Raw genomic sequence first — 15,703 nt, forward strand, 5'->3', positions numbered from 1 at the left:
TCCTCAGATTACTGAGAATGTCAATGCAGGACTTGATGAGACAGTGTCAACAAGAACAGTTGGTCGACAATTACTTAGAGAGGAATGTTACAGTAGGGTTGCACTGCATAAACCCCTCATTACAAAGATGAATGCACATTTGAGAGTTCAGTGTTGCAAAAACCATAAGCACTGGTCTACAGAGAGGTGGGAAAAAATAATATGTTTAGATGAGTCATCCTTTGACATATTATTGACATGCAGGCAATGCATGTGCGGCGTACACCAAGAGAATGATACAGGGTTGAATGCTTGACCCCTAAAGTGAGGGGATCTGGCTGCTCTGTTACGCTGTAGGGGGCTTTTTGCTGGCATGGTTTAGGTTGACTTGCCTTGTTAAAGGGAATGGTCACTGCAAATCAGTACGAAGTTGTTCTGAGTGATCACCTTTATCCTATGATGAAACATTTCTATCCTGATGGCGGTGGTCTCTTCCACGACGACAATGCCATGGTCTGGGTCACGAAGAGAACCACAACCATTTGTGTCCACAAAAAGCAAAAAAAAAAAAAAAGCTTCTGGCTTCTGTGCTTGCACTTGAGAAGAGTGAAGGCTGAAGATGGCTGTTTCTGGGAGGTCAGTTTTTGACAGCTCACATGCCTTATATGCCGAAATGTCAAGTTGTTTTGATTGATTGATGAACAATAGCTATCAGAATTTGGATGTAACGTTAGATTTTAATGTTATTTCCTTTGCTAGAGTAGTGTTTATTCCAATTTCCATTTGTATAATGTTCCTGATGTTTGGGCTCTCGGACTATCCATTTATCATTACTAACCATACCATATTGCCGACGACTACAACATAAGTTGAGCTCCTCAGCCCAAGTGCTAACTTAATGTTAACATTAGCCTCTGATGGGTACAATTTCTTTATGGTAAAACAATATTAGCAAGACTAATACTGTCATAACCATGACTTAATTAAATGGTTTGCTTGGGATTTTTTTTGGAACATGAGACTAATCCATGACACAATGGTGTTATGATGTTGTTAAACGGAGTGTTTGTTACAGTAGCCTGAATATGAGGCTTGAGAAGGGTGGAAAAATGCCAAGCATACCAAAAAAGACCGAAGCTGAATTGGAATTACCATGAAGCCGTTTTTCTTTTAGTTTTAGTGGTTGTGAAATCAATTTATAAACCTCATATCTAAGCCCTGTCTTTTCATTAACCAAATAGTAGTTGCAATAGCTGCAAGTGCCCCCATACCTGCAGGATGTTCGCATCTTTGTCACTTTTTTCACCCAATGAGTTTGCATGCCTGCACATAGTTTGTCCACCAGAGAAAACTGACAAGTGGATTTTTCAATTGTGAAATGCGCTTTGTTCCTGTACACAGTTAAGAAAAAAAAAATCTAAGTGATTTATATCAAAATTTGTTATGTTGTGTGTTTGTTAACTTCCAAATATCTATTTAAGTATTGGCCTCAGAAAATCCAGTGTTTGGTCCAGTTACCATCAGGGTTGTAGTCAGGATTTTAGATATACTGAGGTCATGAGTATAATGCCCCCAGCGCAACCCACCCCCATTCGAAACGTTTTACTAGACACCAAAATGAAAGTTTGTAAAATTGTGTAATTATTTAAGTTTATAAATTATTTAAGCTTATTATTAGCTGTTTATTTCTATTTTCTGTAACAGTCAGTTCCCTATATGAAGGTTTCAATGTTTCAAAACCTTCTCCACACTGCCTGGGATAAAACTTTGGTGGGAAAATATGAATCCCTTACTTATTTCTTTATTCTGTTGACCTAAAGGTATTTAAACATAAACAGACTGAGTATAAAAATACTTGAGTTTAGATATAAATGTGTGGATCATGCCCTACAATTGCACATGTGTCTGTGTGTTTTAGAGTTGGGTTAAATATAGGGACCCCTTGGGGTGATGCGACTTTTTGTATGTGCCTGCACAGATGTATTTCTAAGTGGCCTCATCCTGACTCTCATGTAAAAGAGATTTCCCCCGCTGTTCTCATCACCATTCTGCCACATACCAAGGACACTGTTGTGATTGACGGGCTTAATGTGTATCTTGCCAGCATTGGATTTGATCCTGGGGGCTCTGCCACAGGGCCCCCATGCTAGATTTACACTCCTATCTTCCCCTCCCTTTTCTCTGTTGAACAAACAGAAACAGAATTACCTCCTCTGGAGCAGCTCCTGCCGGCTTGCTGCATTGTGGGGAGATCATGTGCGGATCTGTGTCACTGAGTGATTGTGCTTTTTGTATTTTTCCAGGGATGGCGTGGATGTAGGGGAGGATTTGTGCACGTGAAAGACAGATTGAAAAAGAGCAGGTGTGACTTAGCGAGCTTGGTGTGATGCATGTGTATGTATCTTATGTACAGGTGCGTGTTGTGGCATATGTGTCCACGTTTGCATGGCTGTTTATACCTTGGGGGGGTAGGGTTGGTGGGTTGGTGGGTTGGATGGGGTGGGGGTGGGTGGGCTGTTGGGGGGGGGGGGGGTTGTAGATGCACCTGCTGCCACAGAGCTGTAATTTCCCTTGCAGAATTTAGCTGAATAATCGTACTTCCCCCGCTGGCGCCTCACGGTTCAAAGGACTGATGAGATGAAACAAAACAATGATTTGTTGCGGGCTTGTCTGAAACGCCACATCCCGCTCCGTCTGGGGTGAGGTAGTGTGGCAAGTCCTGGTTGCATAACAGGTAAAACTTTTTGCGCCATGTATAAATCAAGCCCTAATCACAGGCATAAATGGCAGCATGGTGCCTGAAACAAAACTGGGCACGAGTCTGAGCCGTTTCAAGTCTTCACATTGCCATTAGCTGTCACCGTCTACATAAGAGACTGAATTTTACACCAAGCTACAATCAGTCCCAAAGACAGCCAGGATAAAGATACCTCAAGATTGTTGTTACTGCGCTACCCTTCAGATGTTTGAAAACTGTAGCATCAGTTGACCATGCTCGGTGTTGTGAAGTTGTGGGCACACTAGCAGGGGCTCATTCTCCCCTGCTTTTAAATAGCTGACTCTTGTCTCCCACAGATCTGTGGAAGTAACATCCTTATCGCTGGCGAAAAAGCCTGCCATCCAGGTTTATCCATTTGGTTGAAGACTGACATTACTGCAATAGCATCCCTTCTTATCTCTGTTTGTTTCTGAGGCAGAGGAAGAGAATGCAGACCAAGACAGATCCCTGATTCAGCTGAGAAGGAAACAATGGCTCTATATCTTGGTTCCATGTGGAGGCACTGCTGAAGTGGTATCCTTTTATCCATTCATACATGTGCACATGTGCACAAACACTGTGATATGCTAGTTTTAATTTTTTTTCTTTGTGTCCTCCAGGTTCTTTGTTATCAACCTGTATATTACAAGTGCTTTATAAATAATTTACATGCTTTACCATATATTACTCCCTCCAGGTGTCCTTAATGCAGGTTCAACCAATCCAGAATATTTATAAGATCATGTAATTTCTTTCAAATAGCTGCAATTATTACACAAATAAGATCAAATTGAAAAAAATGCCTGCCAGTTTTAGCAGTCCCTATAGTAGAAATCTTCATTGGTCTAAAACTGAGACCCAAATCCAACCCGAAACTACGTTTTTTGCTTATTTAATCCATTACTGAGCATTAGCTTACCAGGCAAAATTTTCCACGCTCTGTCTCTTACTATCTTCCCCCTTGGCATCATGTATGTACATGTAACAGGTGACACGCATGGATACAGAAAGTTAACTAAATCAGTGCGAGAAAGAGAAAAAATTATTTTAATTTGAAAATAACCGAACTCAACCGAGCTGATTCAAGCCTGAAGCTTTATACAAATCTTACCCTGCACCAATGCTGTCCCATAAAAGTAATCTAATGCATAAACACTTTTACTAGCTAAAATCAAATTCAGCTTAAAAATTAAGCCACAAATTTCTTTTGACCTCAGTGGAAAGGACTCTGTTTCTCCAGAACCTGTCTTAATACCTAAAACAGACTAGAGATAACACAAGCCGATTAATAAATTGACAGAAAATTAGTTGCCAATAACTTACCTAATCAGTTAATTTTTCTTAAGCAGAAATGACACAAATTCACAATTTGGTCACAATTCTCAAGAGTGTTCGCCGGTTTTCTGTTTTCTATGACAGTAACTTGAATATATTTGTATGGGGACTTTTGGACATGTTTTGGTATTATCTGATATTTTATAGACCAAACAATTGAGAAAATAAATAATAGATTAAATCATTAATTAAAATAATGGTTAGCTGCAGCACTAAAAAACATTTAGTTTATGGAGCTTGTTGGCAGCGTTACATAGCGTCGTAGAAAGCAACAGGTGTACCTAATACACTCAATTCAGGGGAGAAAATGCTGCAGAAGCACTTCTGGCTAGCTAACAGCACATGCTAATGGTTACTGACAGAATATGGAATTCTTGTGATCTAAAAAAACCCTAAAATATTGCCACTATCTGTCAGAAATAAAAGTAAACGGGAAAAGATACATGTTTTACAAGAAAAGCTAATGCAAATTCATGTTTGTGGGCCACAATAATGAAAAAATGAGCAAGATTCTGGGTGGACTGATATATGTACTGTATTTATAGTGGGTATGTATAGAGGGTTATACAGCAAGACCCTTATTTTGAGGAGGGGATAAGTCCATATAACTTACCTGGGTGGTGGCTGCTCTGGGTGCACCTGCAGATGCAAGTGATTCCAACACACAGGTTGAAGATTGTTTAAAAATAAAAGATGGTCTGTCTAACAGGTTAGAAAAGGAATATGGATTTACTTTCTTTCCTACTCTGCTTCTTTTTTTATTACTGGATCTGCCGTTGTTCTCCTGTCAAATAAACTCACAAAGTTATCTCGCTAGATAGCAACTATGAAGTCACTGCTGTTTCTTCCCCACAGATGGCTGGATTAAGTAAAAGGGATTCTTTCTCCCTCTGCAGCCCTGCTCAACTCTTTTATCGTCCCCCCTTCTCGAATTTACAGGGTATTGTCCCTGTTTTTTCTGTTTGCACCTGACCACCTAAGTGTTTGTGTTCTACTGTGTTTTTGCTCTCCCACCTGCCCACACTCGTGCTGTTTAATGATTAATGCTGAATATAAGGATCCACCAACTTTCTCGCTCCATCTCTTCCCCTTGCTTCCTCTCTGTTTCTCTTCCTCACTCTCACCACCTCCTCCGAGGCTATTGATTGTAGAACAAAGGGGAGGGACTCGGGCTGACCCCCAGATTACAAGTGTGTGGAGTATAATTACCTGCAGTGCTCTCTCTCCGCTCTCTCCTCACATCCCCTCACTGACTCCCTTTCTCTGTTAAACAAAGACACAGTAGAGCTGATAAGGCAAAAACCTCAACTAAATTAAACATGTCAGTTTTTTAATGGAGTTTATTTACTTTGGTGTATTTACCTATTAATTTTGGCTATGATTTCATCTGCATACTGGTCCTGAGTCTCTATGTGTGTGGTTGTGTATGTGTGTGCAGGCTTGCCTGGAGGCTTAGCCCTACAGTGTATAATGAATTAGGAGCTGAAGTTGAGGCTCTTGTCACTTAAGTGCACAGAAAACAGAAAGTATTATCCAGCTAGGACATCTGTATTTGGCCATAAAATAGGCTTCATGACAATATCCATCATTAGATAATTAAAATAGTAAGGCCAACGCCCACTGGCAACAGTTGACTAATTAAAAGTCTTTAGTGGAAATATGGATTACTTAAGGGGGGAAGGTGGTGATTTTGAATGGTATAGCTCATTAAGTAGAAATACTTGAATACTTGAATAAAATTAATTAAGGTTGATTAAACTACTGCAAGTACTGCACTTTTCACAAAAAATAATAAAAACACTCTTGGCTTGGGGGGGGTCTTGCTAGACTCTATATTAATTTCCAGCAGCTCAATGAAGGACAAATTTTTCCTAATATCTACACTCAGGGGTACCCCAAGGCTTGGTGCTGGGGCCCCTTCTTTTTTCAATAAACACCACTTCCTTGGGTCTGATTATATGCTTACACTTTGGGTCGCCGCCGTAGTTGATATTACCGGTGTTACATGGTGTTCAGGCACACACCATTCACATAACTGGCCCTCTGGCCCCACCTTCTTCTTTCTTTCTTGTTATTTTATAGACATAAAACCTATTTGGTTCATTTTCGTGTGTCAGCGTTAGCACCCATTCATCAAATAAAAAACTCTAATTTGTAAAATACTATTTATTAATACTTAGTCAGATGCTACAATTATAAACTAAATGTATCTCCTCTGTGCAGCAGCATCACAGAGTAGCAGCACCTTCTCACGTGATGAGAGGAGAGTTGACTGACAAGACAGTGGTGGAGGATTTGATGTCAAAGCCAAAGGCCAAAGCGCCTATTTGGCAATATTTCAATTTTTCAATCCAAATTGGTATCGTTTTTGGTTCCCCGATGGTGGAACAAGCTACCAAATGCTATCACAGCAGGGGTATCCCTCTCTATCTTTGAGAATCTCCTGAAGACTGATCGTTTCCCAAGAGCACTTCCTCCTCTAACATCTCCAACACTTTAACAGGCCTAACTCGCACTTACTGTGCATTTTCAGTGCACTTCTTTACCTGATCTCCTTGAACTTTGTCTTAACAGATTTAATACTTTGTGCCAAATCTCAGGTCTCCTACTGTACTGAAGATTGACTGTTGTCTGTCACTCGTAAGTTGTTTGGCAAATGCTTTTATCCAAAATGAGTCAATGTAAATGTAAATGTAAGGAGGGCTATCTTACTGAGTTAATAATCAAAATTGATTCACTTTAGTTTCAGATCCGTAATACACTTGAGTACATTTATTCGTAGTATTTGCACTGTAAGATGAAGATTATTTCTTCTACTTTACTACGGGGAAGTTAATCTTTTCCAATATCATCTTTAAGTAATCAAAAAGAGATTTTTGAAAAAATAGAAATTATAGTTTGATTTTTTTTTTAAAAGAATCCACATATTTATGTTAATGAGGAAAATAAACACAAATAGGATTTAAAATGAGTGTGATGCCATATTTTGGCATACATGTTTAGCTGTAACACTTAGCACCAGGTGTTGTGACCGACAGTGTGTGAAAACTAGTTACCACATAAGCAAAGCAATTGAAATAGTCAATTAAAAGTGATGGATAAATGGTTGAAATAGGTAGCTAAGGTAATAGATAAATGGTTGAAATAGCTAGCTAAAGGTAATCGATGTAGAGATGAAGTAGTTTGCTATAAATAATCGATAAATAGTTTAAATAATTAGCTAAAAGTAATGGATAAACAGTTTAAACAGGTAACCTCTTTGTGGCATGTTAACCAACACTGCACAGAACAGTACTGGTTTGGAGCCCTGAGAATCACTGGTCTAAGATACCACTGTATACTGTAGCATTAAGAGTTCCCTGTAACTGGAACTAAGGGGCCCAGTCCAAAACAATGAAAAAAAGAAAATCATATTTATGTACCAGCATTGACTACTGTGTATTTATTTGCTTGCGAAACATGAAAATAATCGAATTAGTTCAAACCACAAAACATTTCAAAGGAGCATTTTCTTTGCTGCGAAAGACTATTTGATAGAAAGTGGCTTTTGTTGGCTAAAGACTGCTGTACACAGTGCGAAGTAAAGGATTAGAAGAGCTGTGACTCCAAAGGTGAGTCTTCAGGTCTTTCAGACTAACATCAATAATACAGAGACTGTCTGCCATTTCCCTCATATGATATTTGCTTTTCTGGTTTCTTTATTGTAACATAATTATTGCAAACAAACACAGCAAACATGTCTGTTGTGTCATATGGTCTGGAAAATCTACTGCATTGTGTTTTAAATGTGAAAAACCTGTGAAACTCATACAGCCAGAGGCAGCTTTATTGTTTGTAATTTTGTAACTGCCACTTGTAAAAAACAGAAAAAAACAAAATAAACCAATCCATTTAGCTGGTTCTCCAAAGCAATCACAACAAAAGAAATGTTTTCTTCTCTCTTATCAGTGCTTCTCACAAACAAAAGCATGGGATTCAGCACAGTAGTTAGCACAATATAACACCATACATGTCACCGGTGATGAAATATAGTAAGAAATACTATGAGAGCTATGTGATAGCAAGACCACATTCCTGTTATTGAGCTGCATCGTCCAATTTCAACAAATTATGTCTCAGTTTTCTCAGAGCTTAAATGTGTTTTTTTTCCTCTTTGCTTCATACTGATGCATGGAGGTGAGAGGGAAAAAAAAAGGCTTTCACATGGATCTCATTAGTCTGTTTATTTTGTGGAAAGATCAGGAGGCCTTAATATTTTCTACTCTGTTTATATCATATTGATTTTTATTTTACATTCCTCAAGAAGCCAGAGATTTTAGTCTCTTTAAGTTCTCTAGATTGCATCCTAAAATGCTTCTTCGTTTATTCATGAATGCTTATTCATGGCTTATTAATTAATGTCAGACCCAAGTATTCCATACCAAAACAAAGGTGCACATTTTTTGTGCTGTGGAATCGAGTAATTACAAGTGATTTTAATTTTGTGGTATTAACATTTTGGTTTAGTCTTGGCCTGTTTGCCCCATTTACCCTTGCTGTGGCTCCCAAGTAGTCTGGGCCAGTCCAGTCCAGTCTAGTTTAGGACGGGCCAGGCCATTCAGCCAGTATGTGTGAGTGTGTGTGTGCGTGCGCAGCCCAAGGTTCCATCCATCCGCAGACTGACAGGGCCGAGCTTGCTACCAGCCCTTTTGCATAGCCATTACAGCACCAGCCACCAAAGTGGTGCCACCTGTATGCCTCCTCAAGATACCAGGGGTAACAAACTGCAGGCAAGTATGCACGTGGGTGTGTGTGTGTGTCTGTGTGTGGTGAGGGCACAAGCCCAAGTGTAATAGGTTGATAACTACCCACTACCTGCAAATTAATGAATAGCATATGGGAGTGGGTACAAATACGCCGCCGAACTGAAACAACTGCACCGAATAACTTTATCTTGCAAAACAAAAATCAGTTAAAGCCTGATATACATCTCATGTTGCTACAGCGCTCCTGTTGCTAAGGAAAAAATAGAATGCTGGGAAAGTGCAAAGCTTGTGGTTTTCAAGTGGTTATTTGAATTAGAAAGAGAGAGGAAAGTAAAAGGTCTACTGAAGGTAAGTTTAAATGGAGAAAGGCAGAAATTTCTTTCTGCCTTGTTTGTCTGAAAAATAAGTTAAATCAACAAGCTTGAGTTGATAGAAATTGGAAACCTTCAGGGCTGCCTCTCAAGAGTATGAATTCCATATTCATTATGTTGAACATTGTAATTTGTGCCCACTTTTGGCCACCCCCCTTTAAATTAAAAAAAAAAAGAGAAAGATGCATCAGTGTAATGGTATTCCACATTTTCAACAGAGACCTTCAGTGTGACAGCAGTGCACTGTGGTGAGATGGGAAAAGACGGGCGATGGGAGGAGGGATGGGAAAAAATAAAGTGAAAAGAGTTAGGTGGTCAAGGCACCACCTGTGATCTGCAGTAAAACTAAACCCTCTCATTCCCCATCCTCTCCTCCTTCGTCATCCCTTTGTTTTTCAAGGTCCTCGGAGGATATTGCCACCATATTCTTTCAGTGGTAAAATGTCCCCAGGCACAAAGCTATTTTAGATGCTTTACCGGTGGACTCAAAGTGATAGAAAAGGCGTAATTTGGTTTGACTTTGCCTCTCACACAAACCAATCTCCCAATGTTATTTAAGTCCCCGCTCTTCTCTCCCTCTTAACAGCATGTGACGGCAAACAACAAATCTCAGGTTACCATGGATCTCTTCTATTTATAGGTTGTTTGTGTGTCATTGTGTGTGTTTGTTGCTTGTGCACCTGTGTTTCTGTTTAATTGTCGGAGCTTGTGTATTTGTTTGCATATAAGCCCCCCCCCTTGTTTGTTTCCACCATGCAGTTGAAATACTGTCATAGCCAAACTATCACGGTGCAGATTCATGTCTGTTGCCAGACATGAAAAAAAAAAGAAAAGAAAAAAAGCTTTGTAACTTTGAATTAAGACTTAAAAAAATGTATTCATGCTGTATTCCCAGTGGACTCGTATCTGGGCTGGTGTGATCCGAGGAAGCAAGATAGCCTAGGAATAGTGACAAGAAACCTAAAAAACACCTGATGGTCCAGAAATAGAGAGCTTCGTTATGCCAGAGCAGGAAGGATCCAGCCCCTGCCTGTTGATAATCAATTCCCTATGGTGACTTCCAAAGTGCACTCTTAAGCCATGATGCAGGAAAAGACAGGAGCGCTAAAAGAAGCTCTCTAAACTCCTGCCAGGTAGCTGCATCACTGTTTGCTGTTTACATATGTCAGATTAATAACACATTTTAGTTTGTTTTCCTCTCTTTGTTCAACTCAGATTCTTTATTGTCAGGAAGTAATTCAGTATCCTCACTAAAACAAATAGTTGAAAGGAAAGGGAAGTGAAAGGAAAGACATTTGATTTGATGCCACCTCCCACACACAACTATCTCCCTGTCACACTCATCCTTTTTTCCAGCCACCACAGCTTTCATCACTTTTCCAAAGTTTTTTGTCTAACCGTACCACAGTACTGTTAGATGACCTCAGAAACCCCTTCATCATCACCGCCTATTTGAATGAATAGATTTAAAACTGAATGTTGTAAGGCTTATTTATTTAAAAGTGGAAATTGTTACAATATTTTTATACAATTGAATTGGTCAAGTTCAATGTTGGTGTTGGTCAGGTTAGTATTTGTACTACTACTACTTGGAGTGGCAGAAGCTAGACTTTTCAACGATTTATTAGATACTTTTAGCTAACTATTTATTTTATATTTGTCTGTTACTTTTGGCAAACTGTTTCAACCATTTATCAAACATTTCATTTATCAATTACTTTTAGTAATTTCAACTATTTGTCTATGACTTTTAACTAACTTTTAGCATTTTTCTATTATTATTAGCCATTGCAACCATTTATGCTATATGTTAGTATTTGTATATCGCTACATAGCCAATGTTAACATTAATAGCTAAACAGAAACAACTAGAAATACTGCGAGTTCAGCATGAAACTTCATTACTTTACTTGCCAAAATGTGTCTCATATGGTGGAGAACAAGGCCAAGGTTAACTCTTATTTGGCTTCTATTTCTAGCACTGCTTTACTTTGCTGCTGAATGTGGTTTCTTGTCAGAAGTGGAGTGGTAGTGGTGATAATGGTCGCTTACAAAGAGCTTCAGCTATTGTTGAGTTTACAAGAAGTTAGAATACGCCCTCGGGGCAGCACTACTTCATCTTCTCATGTTGGACTGAGGGCAGACTGGACACTACAGTGACTTCCAATCACCTCTTGAGGTACAAAGTGGTATTATGTGATGGGCTGCAGCTAGCTTGTTAGCATGCTAACTTTAGTAGATATCTCTGCAACACAATACATAGACATCTTTGACATAATATCAAAATTGTTATTTATTCACATTCTGTTCACAATTTTAGTTAATTTTTGAATAGTTTTAAACTAAAATACTTACATATAGCACCTTTAACTATTACTTTTGGTTAACTATTTCAGCCATTTATCTGTTACTTTTAACTTACTATTAAAACCATTTATACATTACTTTTAGCCAACTGTTTCACCATTCAGCCGGTATTTTTAGTTATGTCAACCATTTATCAATTACTTTTAGCTATCTGTTTTAATTATGTATCCATAACATTTATTTATCTATTATAATTGTTTATACATAAATTTTAGCTTACTAGGCCCATTAAGTGACTTCTTTGCTTGTTTGCTAACTAGTTTTCATGCAGTTACAGGTACATACGTCCCGCCAACCTAATTCAGGCTGATGGGAAGTGTATACTGTAACGAGAGCCTATTGTAGCAAGTCACTTACAGGGTACTGGAAATGGTAAAGGGACTGCACTTATGTAGCACTTTTCTAGTCTTATTGACCACTCAGAGCGCTTTACACTACCACACATTCACTCATTCACACACAAATTAATACCATGTCTTTTTTTATTTTGTTCCTAATCACAAATTTGTGGATTTATTTTTTTAATCATATCAAAATGTATATTTTTTTCAAATTAGTTGAGCTACTCCACAATCTTTCCAAGTACCCCCAGCAACTATAGAAGTACCCTCTGGGGTACAATTACCCCTGGTTGGGAATCACTGATATAAAAAAAAAACAAACTCTTTTTCAGATTTGTGTCCACTAGTGCTGCCGTTGCTGTCCCATCTCAACATGCATTCTGGTAAATTAGGTTCTGCAGAGAAAAAGAGAAGTGTGACTGTACATGAAACCCATCATATATCCAGGGTTCTAATTACTTCCATGCTCCTCACTTGTGTCTTAAATGGATTCTCAGGGGCCAGAAGTGGAGGATCAGCACTTTTCATCCCTCCTACCTACTCGGTGTTCTTTTTCTCCTTTGTCACAGCAGGGCTTGTGTTATTAACCTTCTGTCTGCTCATGCAAATAGGATGATGTAGTCCTTTCTCTCTTGCTTGAAGCTTGCTTTAGACAGTTGAGCTACCTTTTGAAAATGTCCATGTCTTGTTTCCTCTTACAGAAATCCTGCAGCATTCAGCCAGGATCCAGAGCAGGAGAAAAGAGACAGATTGACTGGACAGTGCAGGTCAGTCATTGTGACATTTCACTTCAGAATAAGGAAAAAATAGAAAAAAGAGAAAAATTAGGGCAGAAGAGAAAACTGAGGCATTAAGAAAGAACAGATGGAGAAACAGAACAATAAAATGATCTTAATAATGAGTACAAGTTTGTGTTGCTCTGTTTGTACTTGAGTCCATGTGTGTGCATGTTTGACTAAAAATGTTCTACTGCAGAACACAAAAGGATCAGGAGTGTACTTAGTTTTGATGGCTAGAACCCTTCATTCACACAGCTAGTTCCCCATCCTCTTACTGTGCAACTCTCTCAGCCTCATCGTTAAAGCCGCTAAGCACCTCTCAAGGTGGTTATTGTATCTCTCATCAGCACAGCGCGCCAATTGGGCAGAAACGGCAAGTAGAAAAGCCAGGCAGGGGTGACCGTAATCATCAGATGTGAATCAAGCGTGAACTGACATCTTTACAGAGGGCCTTCCTGGCTGATAAAGGACCAGCTAACATCCTCATTAGCTTGCCCCCCCTCCCCGCCAAAACCCACCCCTGCAATGACCAATGATGAGGGCTTGTGGTGTTGCACATAAAAGCCGTATTCATTCTCTGCTCTATAAGGGCACATAAAAATGACAGCTGCACTTTAAAGTGTTACTGTCTAGCTTGTAACGGCAGACACAATGAGATACAATTGTTGAAGGCCTCTAATTTGGCAGTTATGGGAATGTAAATGCTGCATAAGTAGTGCATAAATTTGCGTGCCAATTCCCTGACCAAATCTATCTATCTATCTATCTATCTATCTATCTATCTATCTATCTATCTCCTAATATAAATTTTGAAATGCAGTTTTGCAATGAACCATCTCTGCTTCTTTGTGATGCTCACACAGTATAACTTAAAGTTGCTTTATGTAAGTTGTTGCTATTGCTACATAGCCAACATTAGCATTATCAGCTGTTTATTTACCAAGAGCTTCAGCAATTGTTGCATTTACAAAACAACCGGTTAGAGTATGCCCTCTGGGCAGCGCTACTTCTTCATCCTCTCATGTTGGACTGAGGGCAGACTGGATGCTTCAGTGACTGACTATCAGAAAGATGTATTACCAGATGGGATGGGTTGGGGCTAGCTGGTTAGTATGCTAACTTCATTAGAAGAAAAGTGATTGAAATAGAAGCAAAACAAGAGATAACATTGTCATTAGAAATAGAAGCAAAACAAGAGATAACATTGACGTACTATGTAGCAATAGCAAAAACTTACCAATAGCACCTGTAAAGGACCATACCGTACCAGTGGTTTTGCATGTTTTAGCCCTTTTACTACAAATTATTTATTCTGTATAGTCAGAGTTATCTATTTTGTATACCATGTTTCTGTGTTTTACAAATTTTAATGTATTTATTCTCCCGGTCCAGGCATCCATTGTTTAGTTTTTTTATTATTATTAACTTACATCCAGTACAAAGAAATCAGTTAGCAGACTCTTGAATCCTGTCGAAGTTACAGTATGGTTATGAAGTACTTTTCAAATTAACCTGCACTTAAACTGCATTACTACACAACAATAATGTAACAGTGACAAATTATTGCAGAATTGATGCGTTCATTACTATTGCTGGATTACATAACATAAGCAAGCTTCACTTTTCATACGTAATGTCTTGGAAGAGACACAAGAAAAATAAGACCTGAAGAAGGAGGAATATGTACTCATTTTTTCCTTTTTTGCAGAATCTCAATACCCTCATCCATGGGGCATTACTGACTGGTTTGAAAAAAATAAACTCAGTGCAGTGGTTATCTCAGTAACCAGACCTCCAACCATTTGAACACAAATTGCTTTGAGTGTTTTCTTTTTGTATGATCAACAAAGCAAAAAAAAAAGCAAAAAAAAAAGGAATTTCTTCCTAATCTCATCCTTTCTCTCTCTCATACACACACTCATTCTCTCTCACACACACACACACACACACACACACACACACACACACACACACACACACACACACACACACACACACACACACTCACAGGTGAGTTTAGCAGTTTTCACAAGCAATAGCCAAATGTGTCACATGTCCCATTAAACTGCCCCTGACAATAACACTGAAACCTCACCTCCTGCGCTCTATCAGTCTGGATAGGAGTCTTACTGAAAACAACAGACATAATAGAAATAGTAGGAGTGGTACAGTATATCAGCCCCTCAAATACAGGTAGACATTTTCTGTTTATACTAAGGTAAACTGAAGTTGCTTTAGTGATCCAACACTCTATTAAGGATTTTCACAAGTCTGTCCTGTTGATTTACATTTTAGGCATTTATCTGCCCTCTATCAAGAGGGACTAACAAAAAGTGAGCAGATCGGATCCATATCCCTATTTTAGACATCCAAATACTCATTTTACACACCCTACACTCATATCACACTAGTGTTTTTTGTTCATCAAAACTTAAACTGGCCTATTTGTGAACACACACACATACATATATATATATATATATATATATGCATACATACACATACACACATATATATATATATATATATAATAACAATAACTTTAACAAATGCAGCATTCATGTACTGATTTGAACGTCAATTATCATGGCAACAGCAGAAGGTTTGAAGCCTCAAGGCAATCGGTTCAGCCCTAGCAGTATCTTGTTTTCATTTGAATAAATATAACGCAGTTTTAATAATTAATTTTCAATTGTTCTCTATAGAAAGGAGAAGACAAACAAGTGGCTGGATAGCTGAATGATAAATCTAAAAATTTTGTAACTGTGTTTTTAGTGGATCCTACCAAAGAGCCAAGAACAAGACCCACGTCTGCTTCGGCATCTTTCTAATTCAAAGGTACATGGTGCTGTATCTATGTGTATGTTTGTGTGTGTATGTATGTGTGTGTGTGTGTGTATATATGCATGCATGTATGTATGTGTGTGTGTCTGTGTGTATATATATATATATGTATATGTATATATATGTATATGTATGTATATGTGTGTATATGTATATATGTATCTATATATGTATGTATGTGTAT

The 15,703-nt window shown here is 38.5% G+C and overlaps 1 protein-coding gene across 2 annotated transcripts in view; it reads left to right on the top strand.

Annotated features, from left to right (window-relative positions):
• The window catches only part of brd1a (bromodomain containing 1a), a 38,662-nt gene extending 23,177 nt beyond the window's left edge, over nucleotides 1-15,485 (top strand). For both annotated transcript variants that reach the window (XM_040146900.1, XM_040146909.1), the window contains exons 15-16: nucleotides 12,598-12,663; nucleotides 15,451-15,485. The gene's annotated coding sequence lies outside the window, so the exon portion shown is untranslated. The remainder of the gene's footprint in view (nucleotides 1-12,597; nucleotides 12,664-15,450) is intronic.
• Nucleotides 15,486-15,703: the final 218 nt, after the last annotated feature.

Source organism: Xiphias gladius, chromosome 2 (genome assembly GCF_016859285.1).
Source record: "Xiphias gladius isolate SHS-SW01 ecotype Sanya breed wild chromosome 2, ASM1685928v1, whole genome shotgun sequence".
Lineage (NCBI taxonomy): Eukaryota > Metazoa > Chordata > Actinopteri > Istiophoriformes > Xiphiidae > Xiphias > Xiphias gladius.